Source organism: Electrona antarctica (assembly GCF_951216825.1).
Source record: "Electrona antarctica genome assembly, chromosome: 2".
Taxonomy (NCBI): domain Eukaryota; kingdom Metazoa; phylum Chordata; class Actinopteri; order Myctophiformes; family Myctophidae; genus Electrona; species Electrona antarctica.
In genome coordinates, this window is record NC_136807.1 from 61459640 (window position 1) to 61481308 (window position 21669).

The following is a 21669-nucleotide window of genomic DNA, read 5'->3' on the forward strand; positions in this document are numbered from 1 at the left end:
GGGCCTATTATATGAAGATAGGTTGAAAAGTGTTGAAGTGGTCCTTTAAATATTATATTAAAATATTTTAACTCTTCAGAGCATAAAATAAGGGTCCATTTGGTTAGCAACTCTCCATTATTTATAGCTGGGGACCACCTGGAACCCCCTCAAGTGGAGTAATTCAGTTTTTTACGGGGACCAGTTTTGAATTGCAGCCGTCCGTAGGTGCCCTTTGAGAGCGGTTTTGAAGGAGTCAAGGGATTTGCATGTCTTAATGACTGTTGGTAGGGCGTTACACATTTTGGTGGCATAGGAGCGAAAATGTAGTCCCTTGTTTGTGCCGAATCTGGGTTGTACATGGTTCGTTGCACTCCCTCTGGTGTTGTGGGTGTGCACTTCGTTAACATTAAGGAAGTATCTAGACAGGTACATGGGTATCTTGGTGGATGCTATATTGTGTCTAGAACCTCCTTAATGAAAACGAGATAAGGGTTTATTATTCCTATAAATAAAGAATGTCAATCATCATCACCATCCATGTGTTCAGTAACAGTGTTTAACATGTTATTCCTAAAGCTAGTGGAAGGCAGTCCATTCATCCTTACATGTATTCAGTAACAGTTACACACCTCCTCCTCCACCAGGTGGCAGCAGAGCGGCAGCGGCGCATGCTCGGTGTGACACGTTGACCCGGAAGTAGATGCGTGTTGTTTGCAGGGTTGCCAAGTCTGCTTATTTCCCGCTACTTTTGTCTTAAGGCTAATTATTAGTATAATACATGACCAAAACATGAATTATCATAGACATACATAGTATTTATAATGATAAATGCATCAAATATTTTTATTAGCATTATATGGTCATATTATTGGGTAGTTTTGGCTTGTTTCTCTTGATTTGGCTTTAAGAGTTGGCTGGTTTTTGGAGGTGGGTTGGCTTATTTCTCTCACACAATGTGGCAACACTGGTTCTTTGTTTTCAGCGTAATCGGAGAGAAGCTTGTTGTTGTTGTTGTTGAAAATAGACATTTTCCACATTCTATAAGTTAGAATTGTATTTAATACACATTCTATATTACAGTAGGAACAGTTACACATTATATAAGTTTATGTTACATTAAGTCGGTTCTTCTGTGCCAGTGAAATGTGACGACCCGAAATCATCTCGGCTCTCCAGCGGTGTTTCCTCCTTCATTCAGCCCAGCTTCGAGTTCCATTTATCGGCGTTGAAGCCAAGAAAACAGCGGTAGTTTGGAATAGAGTCGCTTTGGTGTAAATGTCTCCTAAAGGAGGTAAAACGAGTCAAATGGAGTCTGTACGGCTGAAGATACACGAACACATGACGTCAGTGGTGGGAGAGGACATATTGTGTGTTTTGGACAAACACACAACAAGCGGTGATGTTTGTCGGGTCAGAGTGTTTGTGTTGGAGCGCCTCAGTGCGGCCGCACAGTTCATGGTCAACCTTTTCCAGAGAGAGATGGAGACACTAGAAACTCTGCTGGAGAAACAAAACAAACGGCTGAACATTGACTTTGATATGGGCATCGATCTACACACTGAAGGTATGTGTGTTACACACAACACTAAACTACACACTGCAGCGGCAGCGGTGGCCGAACGGATAGCGGCGCGGTCTAGATACCGGAAGGTTCTCAGTTCGAATCAGCCGTCCGACACGTTAAAATTACCACCGCTGAAATGCCCTTGAACAAGGCATCAACCACTACGATGAAATGTGTTCTATGAGCAGGGCCTGGCTGGAAACAAGTTCTTGAGCTTAGCCCAGATACCCTGGGTAAATATAGATTTCATTCAGACCCTGTCAACTCCAGACCGCGTCAACCGTCGCCGTAGAGACGGACCCACAACGGCAGATGTTGTTCACAGCGAAATAATGCGTAGCAGTCCGCGTCAATGCCTGTTTCTTCCCTTTATTTTAATCACAATTCCAAACACATAGCCTACCGATGTGATTCTTGTCTTAAGCGTCGGGCAGGCCTTAGCCAGGTTTTGTTGTTGACAGTCATGGGAAGAAGGGGTTGTCTGACTCTTCCTTTTTCTCAAATAATACATTAGCCTTTATAAATTGTATTCTATTCGCCATTGGAGTATGCGTATGTGTCACGTACATTAACCATGTAGCCCAGCATGTAGTGCGTGAAAATAAACGCATTGATGAATGAAGGAATATATATTTTAAAAAAAAAACTTTCGGGATTCGAACTTGTCCTGTTCTCAGCATAAGTTCACCAGTCTGGAGCATAGTCCAGTCTACCATTCTATCCATGACGTTTAGTGACCGAAATCACATCATGGAGTATAGAACCAGCCATCAACGCACAAAATCTCCATGGTCACTAGGTTAAGTTGAGACCTCAGTCACCACAATGGTTTGCAACATAGCTGTTTAATACCGATTTGTTTCTAAAAACATCTCACCATCATCACCTAAATTCACCTTAGAGTCATTATGTTATACATGCTACTTAGAAATTGTAAATAATTGAAGCATTATACTAGGGTAGACAGTGTGTTTATAACATGACCTCATAGACAACAAAGATTGATTGATTGATTGATTGAAAATTGTATTAACAGTTTGCAGAATTACAGTACATTTCAAGCACAAACTCAATACAAAGGCTGTTAACTGTGAGTGGACGACCCAATTAAGCATTACACTTGTTTACAACAGGGTCCACCATGTTCAATTCATCAAAAATAAAGATCAATAAAGAGGCCAAGTAAATCAGCCAACCACATGATTTAAAAGTCAAGTTATTTTATTTGACACATCCCATACATAGTAAACAAGAGTACAATTATTGCCTTGCCCACTGTTCTACAGTGTGGAACAAAAATGACCACAAAAGGGCACACTCTGTCTGATGTCAGATTGCTCCTGTTCACCTCAGGACAGTGGTTGCAGTCTGCTCCTCTGTATCAGTTTGTAACCTTTCCATGTTGATGAAGCAGGTGACATTTGTTGGCAGTGTAGAAATTCACCATAATAGATGTTGGTAGGGTTGAACTTAGGCATTTAGCAGCTGAGTGACTTACAATAAGCTAAACATGCATCAAATGCAGAGAGACAAATGTTGCCTCAGTAAACCAGGATAACAAATAATCTACACATTGAAACTATAGGATAGTAGGCTATATAAATAATGAACCTAGCATTCCATCTCAATTTAATTGTAATATTTGCAGAAGTATGTATGGTCATCCAGACTAGGTCAAGAGCAACAAGACAGGTCATCTTTTCTTTTCTCCCACGATCTCAACACATTTTACACCCAGTGACAATTTCTTAAGATGTAATCCTGGGAGCTACTCACCCTCTGCCAACCTGGAGAGAGGCCAAAACTGAGCTTATACTTCAATGCATGAGTGTTTTTAAACAAAAAAAATAAGGCCCAAACTGAGCTCATCCTTCAATGCATGAATGTTTAAAAAAAAAAAAATAAGGCCCAAACTGAGCTCATCTTTCAATGCATGAGTGTTTTTAAACAAAAAAAAATAAGGCCCAAACTGAGCTCATCCTTCAATATATGAGTGTTTCTAAACAAAGAAAATAAGGCCCAAACTGAGCTCATCCTTCAATATTTTTAAACAAAGAAAATAAGGCCCAAACTGAGCTCATCCTTCAATATTTTTAAACAAAAAAAATAAGGCCCAAACTGAGCTCATCCTTCAATGCATGAGGAGCGAGCAGTGTTTTTAAACAAAATAAAATAAAAATGATGGCTGGCCAACAGAACAGTGGATCGAGGGAGTGATTTATGTGCAGGCTGGGCACAAAAATTCCTCACTTGGCTCATGGTTTCTAATGCCTACTACCCAGGGGGCAAAGTGGTTTTACAGACTTGGAGCGTTGTAAAAGGTTGTGCACCAGAAATTATATCTAGGACCATCACTGATCACAACCTAGGTGGACAACCTGGTCAACTAGCTACTGGAAAGCTACAGGGTGGGTTCAAACAAATCCCACCCCAATCTCTGAAAAGGCAAATCCGAATAGGGCAAAAGAGACAAAAAAAAAGCCTATAACTTGATAATGCTCACTCTTATCTTCATCAAATTAGCTGTGGTATGAACCAGGAGCCTACCCTACATCACCAAAGAGTCAGAATGCAATTTGCCATAAGAAATACTGAAATATTCCCCTTTAAACATGTTTTAGTTTAGGCGGAAAATATTTTTTGTGGTTAGGACTCATTTACTTTCTCTCATTTACAAGAAAAACAGATTTACAGTACTCAACTAAGCTGTTACTGCATTGCCTAGGGTGCTATTAAACAATAACCAGTGGATGTGTGGAGATAACTATTACAATTTTATTGCAAATCAGATTTCTTTAGACATACAATAGTATTGGGGGGAAATGTTTATTTAACATTATTTACAACACATTGGTATTTTAGGACATTTTAGGCATTTAGTCTTAGTCTTATGAGTCACTGCTGCTATCACTGCTCTCAAATGTGACAGTGTGTATCCTGCTGCATTTGGTTGCCAGTCCCTGGCAACGACACCCTATGTAGCATGGGACAGCCTTCTTTGCACATGAACAGTTCTTCTGGCAGCCTTTGACACATCCACATGATATCATCTTGTCCATTGACACAGGCCAGGCTGGCTGTGTAGATGGAAGTGGAACTACATTTCCCTTATCCAGAAACCAACCAAATTCTGTAAATGAGGGAATTTGTGGTTTGGCGATGTGTGCACTCTTGTCAATGAGTGTTGCCAGAGCAGCCCTTTTCAGGTGCAGGAGAAATGCATTCTCTGTTGGAGGTAGTAGCTTTAAGAGTGTTGATTTGTTGTTCAGGAACTTGTGTGCTCTTAGTTTGCCTAGATCAGCACCCTCAAAGTGATCAGCTGTGGATGTGTACACAGCTATGGTGAGGTCCCTTGCCTGATTGAGGAGGTCATCTGTTATGGCATCGTCAGGGTTCTCACCAAACTCTTCAAGTGCAGGTATATCCAGCTTCATGCTGCTCTTGAACCATGCCTTCTTTCCAGTGAAATATGGATAACTAGTGATATCTCTACCACTCAGACTGTGGACGAAGGGCATGGCACAACACTGTGAATGTCCCAACGCCACTACCATTTCATGTATAGGCAGGTATGCATTCTGGGCTGTTCTTACCCACAGCTCTGGGAGGTCGCTGAGGTATGTTGCACCATAATACAGGCACAAGTTAATGATGTCGGTGTCATTTGCATGTATGACAACTCTGTCAACTCCTTCATTCTTGACACTGTAGAGGGTGTGGAGTATTATCCTAGTGTCTGCCTCCTGCTGTGTGGATTCCAGAGCAGGAACATCCAAACTGAACCTGCTGTGAGCACCACACTCTTTGTCTCTTCTGTGAATCCACCACCCAGATAGAGATGGGTTGGGCCAAGAGCAGGCTCCAGTTGCTCATTCTCACACCATTTCTCACAGAGGAAGTTGAGAAAGTTTGCTTTGTTAGCTGACACTGCAAAAAACTCCTTTGGATCAGGAGCTGTGTACTGCTCACTGACTTCATATACTCTGGCTGATTTTGATGGGCCGTATCTCTTTTCCTGTTCAGCTGACTTAAGACTGGATTCACTGTACCTGTCACAACAAAAGTGTATGATCTCAGAGCCAGCAGGCACATCATTCAGCAGCAGGTGTTTGTATCGCTCAGCAATGGTTCCAAATCTTTCACCTTTGTGAAAAGACCATTGTCGAATCGCACACATAGCATCAACGACTATTGCTGTTTTTTGTCATTTTGAGGTAGATCAGGGATGCTTGTAACTTTTGTCTCCTCTTTCAGGATCTTCACTAGGCTTGCTTTGGTACCCGTTCTCATACCGCCATCTTCCTGGAAGAGGGATGGGGGAAGGTCACTGCATTCATGGTTGCCTATGAAGTCAACAATGTCCAGTTCTCCACCACTGGCAATGATCTGTGTCATGCGAAGAAGGGCAGTAACTTCATTGCTCTTGCCAGGTGCAGAAGATTTCCCCCTGGACTTCTTTTGCTTCATGTTCTGTGTATGGAAGGTGTTAAGCTTCACAATATGTGTCTTCTTCTGTTCACTGGACAGTGAATCAGACAGTGCCTTCAGACCAATTACTTTCACGCTGGTCAGGTTGTCCTTGACTGTGGAATTTGCACACTGTCCAGTTGATATGTTGATCAGTGATGTTGAGGCTGTTGTGAATGGATTGGTCTCTACTGCTGCCATGACCTTGACTACCATCTCTGCATCCCTGGTGACACGTCTCAAACCAGATTCATGGTGTGGGCTGGAGGAATGGAGGTGCAGCATAGACTTCAGCTCTGCAGAGACAGCTGCAGTGAGTGGTTTTGTGTAGACCCACTTCATCCGAGCAGCAGGATTTAGGGTAATGCCATCCAGACCACTTGCCTCTTTGGCATCTGCATTATAAGTCTGCTCCAGAAGCATGTCAGGAGAGACCCCATTGTGGTTGCCATTTGCTCTTCTCCCAACAAATGCACCTGCCATCAGTGCTTCATGTACCTCTGGAGCCGTTTCTGGCAGTCCCTTCATCTCTGCCAAATACAGAGGCAAAGACTGCTGTCCATATTTGTAGTGCCCTGCTGCAGTGAGGTATGGTAGCATCCGTGCTGATTCACAGAGATGTCCTACCCAGTTACCCTCTCGCTGGTAGTATATAAACCTGTGCAGAATGTCTGTCATCTCCAGGAAGATTGACCAGAAAACTGCTGTTGGCTGGTCATTCTTGCAAATGAGAGAAAGTAAATGAGTCCTAACCACAAAAAAACAATTTCCGCCTAAACTAAAACATGTTTAAAGGAGAATATTTCAGTATTTCTTAGGGCAAATTGCATTGTGACTCTTTGGTGATGTAGTGTAGACTCCTGGTTCATACCTCAGCTAATATGGTGAAGATAAGACTGAGCATTATCAAGTTATATTTATTTTTTGTCTCTTTTGCCCTATTCGGATTTGCCTTTTCAGAGATTGGGGTGGGATTTGTTTGAACCCACCCTGTAGCTTTCCAGTAGCTAGTTGACCAGGTTGTCCACCTAGGTTGTGATCAGTGATGGTCCTAGATATCATTTCTGGTGAACAACCTTTTACAACGCTCCAAGTCTGATTTTCCAAAAAATGGGACTTTGCCCCCTGGGTATACACACACTTGGTGGTACCATAAGGCACAAGATGAGCATTGAATCTGAAAGAACATGAATACATTGTTATTCATGTATTTAGTTAAAGTTCACACAGTTAGGTTTTTGTATTGAGTTGTGCTTGAAATGTACTGTAATTCTGCAAACTGTTAACAAATACTTCAATCAATCAAATTAAAGAAAGAATGTGCTCTCCGTGTAAAGAACTTTAAAGGTTTCCTACCCAGTCATCCACAGCAGCTGACCTTCCTGCCTTCCCTGTGGTGACCTCCCCACAAAAGCGGCAGAGTTTTGCCAGGTCATCTATGAAAATATATTATTCAGTTAAGTGAAGTCAAATGTTTTGCTTTTAGTGAGGCTAATACAAATCAAATATGTATATGAAGCCTACCAGAGTCCTCCATTAAGGCAATGCCAATGTTGGCCCTTGTCATATTGATGTCGTCACACAGTCCCGTAGTCCCCATGAGCAGCTGCTCTGCAATCTTAAAATACAGGTTAGTGTTAGCTGTGTTCTTTTAGAATGTATGAAATTGTTACTAGGATATAAATTATAGTCTATATAATTACTTTACTTACTTTGCATACAAGCACCCCACATGATGTTGCATCCCTTTGGCGAGGATGAGAGACGGTCTCACACTGCCACCGTGGAATGGTGCCACCGCCTCTCATCCTTCGCATATAAGCTCTGAAGAATAAACACAACTGTTTGTTACGGGCACGTCAGAAACCATTGAACATATTTACAATGAAGCACAATACATCTTGGATTTACTTGCCTTGTTGCATTTTCACATTTATTCACCATCTGGGGTGTAGCTGACATTGGGTCAACAAAAATGCATCTGTTCTCTCTGGGATACATGACCTTCAGCAGATAGGATACATTAATACTTCAAAATATTAGTTGTAAATATAGCTGCATAATTTGCATTCATTAAAGTTCACTTACTACTAGTGTGTAGTGGCCGTCTTTGCACACTGCCCCCATGATTATATCCCATGCCAGGGGATCAATCTGCAATTGATCATTTAATTTGTGAACATGGTGTGATTGTAACACTTATATGCATTTATAATCTACACGAACACACACACACACACACACACACACACACACACACACACACAATACGTTACAATTAAAAAACACTACAATACTTGCTCACAAAACAAGACACTTACTTCGCAGTGGACCATTGTTCCTGGGGCAAGGCTCTGAATATCCATTGTCAGGACCTTAAATTGGTGCACCTTGGACCATAAAATGTGGCCTTTTGCCCTCTCCATACAGCGTGGAGAACTGCAAAATCAGAACATTTCAGTCATTCAAAATTGTACATGGCATTATTATTCTGGATGTCACATTATTGAAGGTATTTACCATCTTTATGGTCCTCTCCTGATCTGGCAGGTGGGGGGTCTGTGGAGACACTCGAGAGGCCTGTGGATGGTGGGTTGTGGAGGGCAGGTGGGGGGGTCTATGGAGACACTCGAGAGGCCTGTGGATGGTGGGTTGTGGAGGGCAGGTGGGGGGTCTGTGGAGATACTCGAGAGGCCTGTGGATGGTGGGTTGTGGAGGGCAGGTGGGGGGTCTGTGGAGACACTCGAGAGGCCTGTGGATGGTGGGTTGTGGAGGGCAGGTGGGGGGTCTGTGGAGACACTCGAGAGGTCTGTGGATGGTGGGTTGTGGAGGGCAGGTGGGGGGTCTTTGGAGACACTCGAGAGGTCTGTGGATGGTGGGTTGTGGAGGGCAGGTGGGGGGTCTGTGGAGCCACTCGAGAGGCCTGTGGATGGTGGGTTGTGGAGGGCAGGAGGAGGCCCAGAGGGGCTGAATGAAGGAGGGGCCCAGGTCAGGAAGAAGGCTGGAACAGGGACTGGGTGACTGCAGTTGGGGAGGGTGAGGACCAGGAGGATGAGATAAAGGACAAAGCGGTGGTGGAGGGGGGTGAGCCAGAGGAAAGGTTCCAGCTGGCTTTAGAAGCTTTGCTGGAATCCTCTCCTCTGGCTCTACGTAGCGCGAAAGCTGGTCCAAATTAGCAATAAGCTTCTCCTGTTTGTTCCCAACCAAGTACACCGTTTTGTCCTTTATGTCGGTGATGGTGTATGGCCCCAGCATTGCTGGGGCCATTTTACCTCCCTTCCTCTGGTCCTCTCTGATGTTTTTTTTCAGGACCACATCCCCAACTGCAAAGTCGTCATCTCAGCCCTGCTCCAGCTTCCTCTTCCTGACCTTGTCCTGTTGTTTTTTGACATTGCCCCGCACAGCCTCATATATGGCGGGTTGCTTTTTCAGCCCCTCAAAGACCTCCTCCATTCTTTCTGGTGTCACCTAAAGTACAGAAACGCCAGGTGGGATTAGTGGTCCTCAATTGTAGTCAAATAAAATAAAAAAATAGCAAATGTATAACGGGGTTTGAACGTGACTTGGTGCTAACAAAAGGAGCCACTTACTTCATAGTCCACCAGCACCTCCGAGGGGTACCTCGCCTCTCTCCCAAACATGAGGTAATATGCTGAGTAGTGCTGTGTAGTGAAATGTTTCTTGGTGCGCACGGCAAACATGGTGGCCTGCAGATGTTTGTCCCATGTTTTGGGTGTTTTTGCACAGTGTGCTCTGAGAGACCTGAAAATGTCCACAATACATAACATAATAGCAGACATTCAGATGCATTCAATGTAGTCTACAGCAGTCTACAGTCTACAACATGAGTTGTGTAGGTGTGTCTGCATGGACAGAGATGCAATGAACTTACCTCTGGATGGTGCTATTCATTTTCTCCACCTGGCCATTTGTTTGGGGATGGTATGGCGCAGAGAAGCTGAGCTCGATGTGTAGCTCTTCACAGAGCCTCTTATTCACCTTGAATTACATTTTGCATTCATAATAAATTAGATTTCTAATGGAATTTGCCACAAATAGCAAAGTGCTACATTGCATCAAAGTCTCAAAGAAGTATCACAATTCTGCTCAATGGAATGATTGAGTCCCAGCCCCGACTATACACAGCTACTACCACTCCAAAAAAAAATCACACCCGTGTGAACTGAGTGGTGTAAGGTTTTATATAGCATGATCAGCTGTGGTCTGACGTAATGTCTGACGTAATGAAATCACACCCGGATGTGATTTCACAACTGGCTTTTTTTGTGCAGAAAAAATGAGCATGGTTGCTACGGTCATCCAGTTCACCCGGGTGTGATTTAATTACGTCAGAAATTATTTTGAACATAGCAACCATGCTCATTTTTTCTGCACACAAAAGCCAGTTGTAGGAGTGGTTTACACCACTCAAAAATACACTATAATTTGTAATGTACTGTGTACTGTACCTGGTTCCTAAACTCTGAGCCCTGGTCAGTCAAAAGACGATTCAGGGCACCCCACTTGTAGACATAATCCAAAATACACGCTGTGACTGTTTCAGCGTCTTTACTTTTTAGGGCGTATGCCTCAGACCATTTTGTGAAATAGTCAACAATTACACATGTTGCCCTCCTCAGTCTCTGTCAGGGACATCAGGTCCATTCCCACCAATTCAAATGGCTCCTTGACCTGAAAATAAGTTTGTTTAAAAAGAGCAATTATACAGAGATCTGTATAATTGCTGGTGGTAGCCTATCTTAGCATATTAAGATGCATGGGATATTCAGTTGCACAACACTCACAGAGATGGGGTTGTACTGCACTTTGCCTTTTAGGTTGCTCCTTTTTAATTGGCAACGTGGACACTCTGCAACCTTAAGTCAAATGATATGCACATTAACACACTCTCTCTCTCTCTCTTACCCATTTCCGGATGTCCTTTTCCATACCAGGCCAGTAGTATCTTTGTATGATGGCATTATGGGTTTTCTCTGCCCCACAGTGACCTCCAATATCACTATTGTGGAATTCATTGAAATATGCTGATGCCTCCGCAGCCGATAACACAACCTACATAGGTAGATAGCATAGAGATGAGATAGACAGATACTTAGATTCCTCTTTTGTTACCCATGGGGTAATTAAAGTCTTTGAGCACCAAAAGTAACAAATACATTTACCGTAGCCAAATGTGGCGCGTGGTTCTTCTTGCGTTTGCACCAGTATTTCAGCACACCATCTAGTACAAATAAAATTCAACCTTAAATGTGCAAAAATATACAATTTCTCATCTTATAAAACAATTTATGGAGATTGACAGTGTAGCAGCATACATACCCTTAAGCACATACTTCTCATCTCTCCTCTTCACATTCCACCTGTCTTGCTTTGTCAATGCTGGTTTGCCTTCTTCAGGCTCTGGATGTTTTTGGTAGAGTTTATAATCCATTATCTTGGAATATAATTTTGGCTCCATAGTTCCTCAGGATATTCACTACTTTCTTAAATGCTAACTTAGCTGCTTCCTTGTCTCCTACTTCCAACAGAGGTGTGTGTTTTGCACCTTATATTTTGTTTGTTAATTGAGCAAGCCAATTAGCATCACACCTAAGTCACCCCCCCCTCCACATTTTTGGACACCAGTTCACTAGTTCACTTTAAAACATGTTTGGGTTGATTTGAAAATCTAAGCAGGCTTTTGTGAGCACCCCAGACAGTTTTAAAAGTTTCTTGATTCAGTCTATTTGATATTGCCAACTTCCTATACAAACCCATAGTAACTTAAAACTCTATGAAATATGCCTATGTGATGCAATTGAAACGATAAGTGTGTGTGTCACTAATATATCACTGAAATTGAATTGATAATCTGGGGGAATGCATGGGTTTCAACACACTGTATGACTTGAAATAATGTGGGATTAAATATGTGCAATGTTCTATCACGGAAAGAAAGAAAAAAAAATCCTGGGAATTGCACTTGTGTCCTATGTATAAATATAAATGCTGTCTATGTGTCTATACTGTACTGCTTTTTCCAAATACAATAAATATTATAAAAAAAAAAACATATCCCACATTGGTTTATATTCAACCACCCTAGGGGAATTTGTGACAGCTGCTGAAAGTTGGGGTACCATCAACAGCCAATATATGGCAAAATGTTCTAAATTTCATTATGCTTTAAATACCATGTGACATGTCAAACTAGGGGGTTTTCATCATTCTGAATCCATTCCAAGCATTAGTTTTGCACGAAAAACACTCCTTGGGCTTAAAAAGGCCATAGCCGTCATCACAAATGTGATGAGGTCAGCACATTTGGGCACATTTGGGTAAGTGTCTATGGCCGTTTACATACCTACATACTGTAGGTATGTGTGTTACACGCACAACAGTAAACTAGCACAACACTGCAGGTACAATTTAGGCAGAGCGACTTACCATAAGCAAGCACAAAACATGGTAATACATCAAATACATAAATAGTCATCAAGACTCATATGTAAGCTAAGATTACAGTGAAATATTAATATAATGAAACTATGCACTAATACTATAGAGTGCTTAGTGCTATGTCTACATAAATAGATACATTTAGCCTATGCATACGCCTGTAAGGTCTTCAAGGCTAGGGCATGTGCTACGGGCTAAGATGGAGTCTGAATAGGTGTGTTTTCAGACTACGGCGGTTTTGGGGCCAGAAGGGAGAAGAGTTTGGGACGTGTGGAGCGTTGTCTCTGCGTTTTTAATGAATGTACTTCCAGCTTCCCTGCGTGGGCTGATCTGAGCGAGCGGGAAGGTTTGTAGGGTTCGAACAGACTTGCGAAATATGGGTGTGCCATACCTTTGGTTGCTTTGAAGTCCAGCATCAGAATTTTGTACTTGTGCGCAGTGTGCGGGCAGCGACTGGGAGCCAATGGAGGGAGTGGAGAAGGGGGTAGACATGTGAGAATTTTGGCTGGTTGAAGACCAGGCTAGCTGCGGCATTCTGGATCAATTGGAGAGGCTTAAGTGCACATGCCGGTAGAGAGTTACAATAGTGAAGTTTTGATATGACTGATGTCTGGATAAGGAGCTGGGCTGACTCCTGGGGCCGGGCGCCTGATGGAGGGGAAAGGAACTGGTTGGAATAACGTGTTCCTTCCACGTGCTACGTCCGGCCGGGGAAACTCCCTAACCCTAACATCTGCAGGAAGCTCCTGCAGATGTTTTATCAGTCAGTGGTCTTCAGCGTTATTTTCTATGCTGTGGTGTGTTGGGGAGGGAGCGCCAGACAGAAGGACACAGCCAGACTAGACAGACTGATCAAGCGAGCAGGCAAGGTGACAGGGACCAAGCCTGACTCTGTGGCGGTGATGGCAGAGAAGAGGACCCTGGCCAAGACACTAGCCATCCTGGACGATGTTAGTCACCCACTGCACACAGCACTTTACTCTCAGAAGAGCAAATTCAGTAACAGGTTTTTATCCCAGACATGGAGCACAGATAGACTTAAGAACTCCTTTATCCCAAGGGCCATTGGGCTATATAATGAATCAATGGGGGCCGTGGGGGGGAGATGAGGAGGGAGGGGGTTGGTCATACCTGAAATAGTCCCTGAAACCATTCACATCCCCATACCCACTTAGACACACACAACATCCCTATGTTATGGTTCCCAACAGAATATTTTCGGTATCTGGACGCAGGTTATTCCACTACAAAGCTCCATCTGACTGGAATAATCTTCCGCTTTCACTCAGATCAAGCTAACTAGCAAGCTAACTGTACCTGTATGTGTATGTCCTGTGTATTTGTACTGTATGTCATGTTGCACCTATGTGTCTTTAGTACTGTGTACTTGCACTGCTGTAATGTTGTATTTTGTATGTATAGGACCCCCTCTAAAACGAGATGCTGCATCCGACCTCATCCTATGTTATAAAAAATTAAATCCACGTAGGAATCGTTCTTGTAGAACCACTAGTCTGTAACAACACTGTCAACACAGCGCGCTGTGCGCCGCCATGTTGGCTCTGACTGAGCGCAGCCTCTAGACTAGAGCTGTTTAGAGACAGAGAGTGACGACAATGGAGTGATCAGTGACGCATGCAGCCCAACGAATAAGCAGTGAACGGAGATGTCGCAACTCTCTCAACTAAACGGCGCTGCCTCCGACAGAAATATTTAGGGGAACATGTTTTAGCGTGACAAGCAGACCCGATTCAATGGGAAACACACATTGTGTAACACACCGATATTTTGACTAAGTACAATACTTGCAACTGCAAACAACTTTTGGTTGTTTTAAAGGTATATTCAGTGATTTCACTTAATTCAAATATTACTTATTTTTTCTTATTTTTTGGATAATCCTCCCTACTATAAAGTGTGCTGACCATATAAGGAGTTCCTCCCTGTCCCCAGTGAGCCCCTGGGGTAAAAAAACCCTGGTTTGGGCTTTGGGTGGCAAAGCTTTCATCCAATCAGGATGAGAGGGGCCTTCCTCCAATCACGATCGAGTGGGGCGGGCCTTGGTGCACGTGCTGTTGGTCTGTTGTACTTCCCCCACTGTAGAGCGTGTGCATGTGCACATCTTGTTACCGGGGCGGACCAGGTTTTTTCCAAATCACCCAAATCACTGAATGCTCCTTTAAGCTATGTTAAATCCACTGTTGCCCACTATTAGTATTTCTTACTGAGTTGTGCTTGCTAATACTACTAGCCTACATTAAAAATATACTGTATAGGCCTATTTGATATATATATATATATATTTTGTTTTATAAAATAAAATGTTTTATTATTATTATTTTTGAGTGGTGCAACCACTTCCTTACGGAGCTATGTGTGTGGGTGGGTGGCTGGGTGTCTGGGTGTCTGGGTATGAGCACGAAAACAGCATGGTTGTTTTTCACAATCTGTGCGAAACCTAATGCACACACAAACACACACGCACGTATTAACTGTATGCTTTCGGGGGTGCCAGTACATTACAGTACAGTAGAGGGGCCGCCACACGGTAACTGTCATTCTCAACCGTTTCGGACGCGACGCGGCACGCCGGAACCGGCCCGGCCCCCTAAGCGTGTTCCTGGGGGTCTGGAACATCCCCCCCCCCCCGCGCCCCGCGAACCCCCACACGGAGTTGCACCACTCACTTCACACAGGTGTGATTTTTTGGGGGGAATTTGTTGGGACTCATTTGAATGACCGCCTGTGCATCCCGGGACCCATTACATTGAAAACCTATTTACATCACTGCTATCTATCTATCTATCTATCTATCTATCTATCTATCTATCTATCTATCTATCTATCTATCTATCTATCTATCTATCTATCTATCTATCTATCTATCTGCCAGCAGGGGGGACGAGTCATCTAGCCTTTCTCATATATATCTATGATAATGACTACCTCTCATTCAGCTGGTCTCACATCTTCTGTGAGTGCTGCAATGTAAACAAACAACGGCCTTACACTAGCCGATTTTTTTCAATCCGAAATCTGATAGCACCACACACTACAGGATAATCGGAGCGGGGCAGAGAAAATATCAAACATTCTTGATGTTGATCGGGCCGATCGCGCTTTGAGCGGTCGGGCACCCGTAAAAAATGCCCGATTATCGGCTAGTGTAAGGCCACCTTTACAGTGCAGAGCGCAGTCAGTGCACCGTCCCATTTCAATGTTGGAAAATGTGGACAAAGAGTAATCTGTTGATACTTCTTCCAGGCACTACTCTGCACTGATTTACAAGATTCAAACCTTTTATAGAGTCTCCTTGTATTGTTTTTCCTAGGCTTTCTGCACGTCGTTGTGTGTAAAGAGGAGGTTCCACCTGAAGAGGAGAGGAGCTCCAGTCTGGTCCAGGAGGAACCACAACCTCCACACATTAAAGAAGAACAGGAGGAGTTACTTCAAAGACCAGAAGAGGCTGGTGGGTCAACGTTGACATTACTAGCAGTGGAAAGTGAAGATGATGATGAAAACAGAGAGACAGAGCCTGTAGCCGGAACCTCAACTGAACACATGAAAACACAAGCTGATGTAGAGGACTGTGGAAGAACATCACAACCAACTAGTGATGAGCAGCTCGTCTCTTCACACTGTTCTGAATCTGACACTGAAGACAGTGATGAGTGGGAGGAGACTATGGGAGATCCGCCAGCTTTAAACACACTGAAATCACAAAACACACACAATGTGGGAGGACAGCGCAAGCTGTCCCAGGACCTGAAATCATCCAAACAACCTGAGTCCATGAGGAGTCACACAGGGAAGAAAGGTTTTAGCTGTACAGAGTGTGGCAGAATGTTTAATCTAAAGGGGAATCTAAAAAAACACATGAGGATTCATACAGGGAAAAAAGATTTTAGCTGTACAGAGTGTGGTAAAATGTTTAATGTAAAGGCAACTCTAAAAACACACATGATGATTCATACAGGTGAAAAACCCTGTACTTGTACAGTATGTGGTACAGGCTTTAATCGGATGGATCGTCTAAAAACACACATGATGACTCATACAGGTGAAAAGCCCTTCTCTTGTACAGTATGTGGTAAAGGCTTTACTGAGAAAGGTAGTCTAAAAAAACACATGAGGATTCATACAGGTGAAAAACCCTTTCCATGTACAGTATGTGGTAAAGGCTTTATTAGTACAGGTCATCTAAAAACACACATGAGGACTCATACAGGTGAAAAGCCATTTATTTGCTCAATATGTGGTACAGGCTTTACTCAGACACAGCTTCTACAATCACACATGATGACTCATACAGGTGAAAAGCCCTTCTCTTGTACAGTGTGTGGTAAAGGCTTTACTGAGAAAGGTAGTCTAAAAACACACATGAGGATTCATACAAGTGAAAAACCCTGTACTTGTACAGTATGTGGTAAAGGCTTTACTCAGATGAGTAATCTAAAAACACACATGATGATTCATACGGGCGAAAAGCCATTTTCTTGTACAGTATGTGGTAAAGGCTGTGTTAACACAAGTAATCTAAAAACACACATGATGACTCATACAGGCAAAAAGCCTTTTTCCTGTACAGTATGTAGTAAAGGCTTTAATCATACGAGTAATCTAAAAAGACACATGAGGACTCATACAGGTGAAAGCCTTTAGTTTAAGACATATGATCAGTCAAAGCCTTTAGGTTAAGACATATGATCAGTCAGTTTAATCCAGGATGATAATGATGCAAAAGCAGAATAATTACATAATCTGACAATATCAACATGACTGAATAAAACACACATTAATAGTTTCTTGTGATGTATTTTTGTTTTATCGTGTGTATGGATCTTATTTTCTATTCAACATGATGGAATTTCATGTTTATTTTCTCTTGCATTATTCCCTCCAGCTCATAGGTTACTGGTAGTACAATATGAGCATCAGTGTGTGTCCGGTCAGGATTTAAAGTCATATTCATTAATATCCATGCAATAATTATTATGTTCATTGATATGCAATAAATAATGGTGCAGTGAGACAGTTGAGTTAGTTTGTTTGACTTTGATCGTTTATATTCTGCAGAGTTTAGTCTCTTTATTGAGGTGTTTTTCTGAACTTAAAGAAACTCTTTTATACCTGGGTTACGGTTATGGAAATATTGATAATGTTTTAGTTTTCTTGGTTTAATAAAGGTTTCAACACTACAGGTTCTGTAGTGTGATTTATCATTACAGAAATGTTATCAAATATGTGTTGTATTTACCCCATAACTACTGTGAACAATACAATCATTTTACAGCCTGTATACCTTGTGCTGAAGCTGTTACTACAGAGTACATGAGTAAGTATTACTTTTACACTCGTATTATTACAGTCGTGGTGGTTGTTGTTTATGTGACTGTTGGTTAGTTGGAAACTAGCCTACCTCAAATCTCAACCTGCACACACGCACACAACAGTGTTTTTATAGTCAGTCTGAGCAAATCGGCTATTTTATGTCATGATCTACGATGATTAGAGTGCCCCTCACTTCACAAGGGTGTGATTTTGTTCTTTTAACATGATCAGAAAGGTATAGGCAGACGCTTGTAGCTTATATTAATGCCTATACTTATTACATTTTGTTTAACATGAAGAAAAACATTTGAAGAACAATAAAAACAAACGGAAGTCTCTCTTGTAGCAAAAACAAAAGAGTAACTAAAATGAAGTGGACAGCCAACTAGTGCTGTATGATTCTGACTCACATTAAATTAAGTGGACAGTCAACTAGTGCTGTATGATTCTGACTCACATTAAATTAAGTGGACAGTCAACTAGTGCTGTATGATTCTGACTCACATTAAATTAACACTTTGATTGCTACAAGATCTCGGCAGGCCTATTTGGATGTTGCTACCGTTTAACATTGCACAAAGGCCTTGTTCGGGGGCCCACAGCAAAATGTTCTCTTATAGCGAGAATCACACGCATACATCAAAAGAAAGCTGAACTTGTCCACTTCAAAAATACATTTTGATTTTACCATGTTCCATTCTGGAGATATTGACGTTTTTGCAACACCTGCATTTGCCTGGAAGTGGTTATCTTGAACAGCGAGCAGAGTTATGGATGGTTTAAAGTCAGAGACATTGACAGGCAGATATAAAATTGAACCCAATAAATATCCTATACATCCTATACACCGAATGAAAGCCCTGAATGTGTACTTTTACGAGGAAAACATTGATCCCATCTACAGTTAGACAGTAATTGGTTATTGAATGCAGCTTGTGCCCACCAGATAACTTCAGAGAAGACATGGACGTGAACTCCTCAATATTCACAAAATAAGGCCTATAGCGACATATAAATACTATATACCGTATGAAACAGAAGACTCTCTGCTTTCATAAGAAAAAAATCACACCCGTGTGAACTGAGTGGTGTAAGGTTTTATATAGCATGATCAGCTGTGGTCTGACGTAATGTCTGACGTAATGAAATAAGGTAAGGTATTATGTAGCCTGATCAGCTCTGATCTGACGTAATGAAATCACACCCGGATGTGATTTCACAACTGGCTTTTTCTGTGCAGAGAAAATGACCATGGTTGCTACGGTCATCCAGTTCACCCGGGTGTGATTTAATTACGTCAGAAATTATTTTGAACATAGCAACCATGCTCATTTTTTTCTGCACACAAAAGCCAGTTGTAGGAGTGGTTTACACCACTCAAAAACTTCTACTGTAGTAATAATACAAATCACACCCATGTGAGCGGTGCAACTGTTCTCTACAGTTGCGCAACTGTAGAGAACAGTTGCACCGCTCACTTCACAGGGGTGTGATTTTTATTATTACAGTAGAAGTTTACAGACCAAACTGTAAATAAAAGGTTTACATGACTTTCTGTCTCAGTCCGTATATAGCGAGCTGTAGTGAATAAGTACAGAACAGTTGCAACGCTCACTTCACAGGGGTGTGATTTTTATTATTACAGTAGAAGTTTACAGAGCAAACTGTAAATAAAAGGTTTACATGACTTTCTGCCTCAGTCCGTATATAGCGAGCTGTATTGAATAAGCAGAGAACAGAATATCGGACAGAGTTGCACCACTCACTTCACATGGGTGTGATTTTTATTATTACTACAGTAGAAGTTTTTTTCTTATGAAAGCAGAGAGTCTTCTGTTTCATACGGTATATAGTATTTATATGTCGCTATAGGCCTTATTTTGTGAATATTGAGTTCGGGTCCATGTCTTCTCTGCAGTTATATCTGGTGGGCGCAATGTGCATCCACCCAGTAACCAATTTATGACAGACTGTACTGTACATGGGATCAATGTTTACTCTTTTCCTCGTAAAAGTACACATTCAGGGCTTTCATTCGGTGTATAGGATGTATAGCATATTTATTGTGTTTATTGTTATATCTGCCTGTCAATGTCTGACTATAAACCTTCATAACTCTGCTTTCTTTAGATGATGATGATGATTCACTGCTTTCATTGTTTTGATCGCAGTAACATTGGGGGGGCGGGGGGTCATGGGCACATTGGGCAGCAAAAGTCTTGATGTACGGCTATAAAAAGTCCCATTCCACCGTTCGGTTCAGAACTATAGTATAACGGTGAGACGCGTTGTCATCATGAGCTGATTTTGTTTTTCAAGCTAGTATAGGGGAACATGCCTGGGCATGCACGGTTAAGGACGCGGAATATTTCGTTATACATTACACCCGGGTCGATTACGTCCCCGACGCGTTCATTGCGGTCTTATCACTACAATTATAATGAATAAAAAAGCGTTACAATCACACGTCCGAGCGATCTCCGATTATGACGGCTCTGCATGGCGATACGTGATCCCCCAACGGTAGACTGTCTGTTGTCATGGCGGCCCCTCTCGATACTGTAGTTCGTTTGTTAGTTCGTAGTATTGTAGGCTCGGGGATCGTTTGGTCGCTACAGTATGAAGAAGTAAACATGCATCTGTCCATGTGTGTTGCAGACGTTGTGCAATGCCGATCTGGTGCAGATTGAATCTGCAGATCATGTGTTAGGCAGCGTAACAGCGTTCCGTTCATCATGTTTTTTTCCGAGACATGAGCCCCCATCTCGCAAGGCCCTCCTCCTGCAGGAGAAACAGGAGGGGAGGGGGGAATCGAGTAAAAGCCAATAGGTGGAGGAAAGCCTGGTGAGGCGAGGTTAGGTGAAATTTGATTCTTTTCACACACCGACTAGATCGGCATGGGCGCATCCATTTTACACTGGCTTATACACGTAAAGCGGCCCGCCCTCCTGTTTTCAGGAGGGGAGGGTTTTTTTTTTTTTTGGTTTTTTTTCCTGATCACGTGAGCGGGACTAAGCAGCAATGATAGGGGGATGGTTCTTCATTGTCCGGGTGGGTAAAAAGATGAATGAAAGTATGCTATAAAAAAGTGATTAGAACGTATGGATACGTGGTTCGCACCGGACGTTTGATTAATTGATAACGTATTGATACGCGATTAGCGTCGGCTGTGTTAAGTGGACAGTCAACTATAGTGCTGTGTGATTCTGACTCACATTAAATGAAGTGGACAGCCAACTAGTGCTGTGTGATTCTGACTCATTAAATTAAGTGGACAGCCAACTAGTGCTGTATGATTCTGACTCGCATTTAGAAATGAGATCTCTAGGTGTCTGAATCTAGATCTCGATATTTCTTCAATTAATTGTGCAGCACTACTTCCTATGGGGAACCAGACTGGAAAAGTTGTACCTGTTTTTAACATCCATCTAGAGTCTAAATTGACGTCATAAAGACCAAATTAGAGGAATATAAAAACATTTGAAGAACATACTGTACATACAACCAAAACAAATCACACTTGTGTGAAGTGAGGGGCGCTCTTATCATCGTACATCATCATACATTATCTCATTCCGGCCAATCACAATTAGCGTCATGTCATCATGACGTAAAATAGACTATGACGTAATATTGTCCATTCATTGTCAACGAGAATTGAATGTTTGTGTCGGACAAAGTTTGTGGACAAACACCAAAAGCTGGATATAGGAGGGGCTAGCACCCCTCAAAAAAATCACCCTCCCTGTGCCAGTGATCACCCTCCCTGTGCCAGTAATCACCCTCCCTGTGCCAGATTCAGATTTTTACGGGGGCCAGTTTTGAATTGCAGCCGTCCGTAGGTGCCCTTTGCATGTCTTAATGAC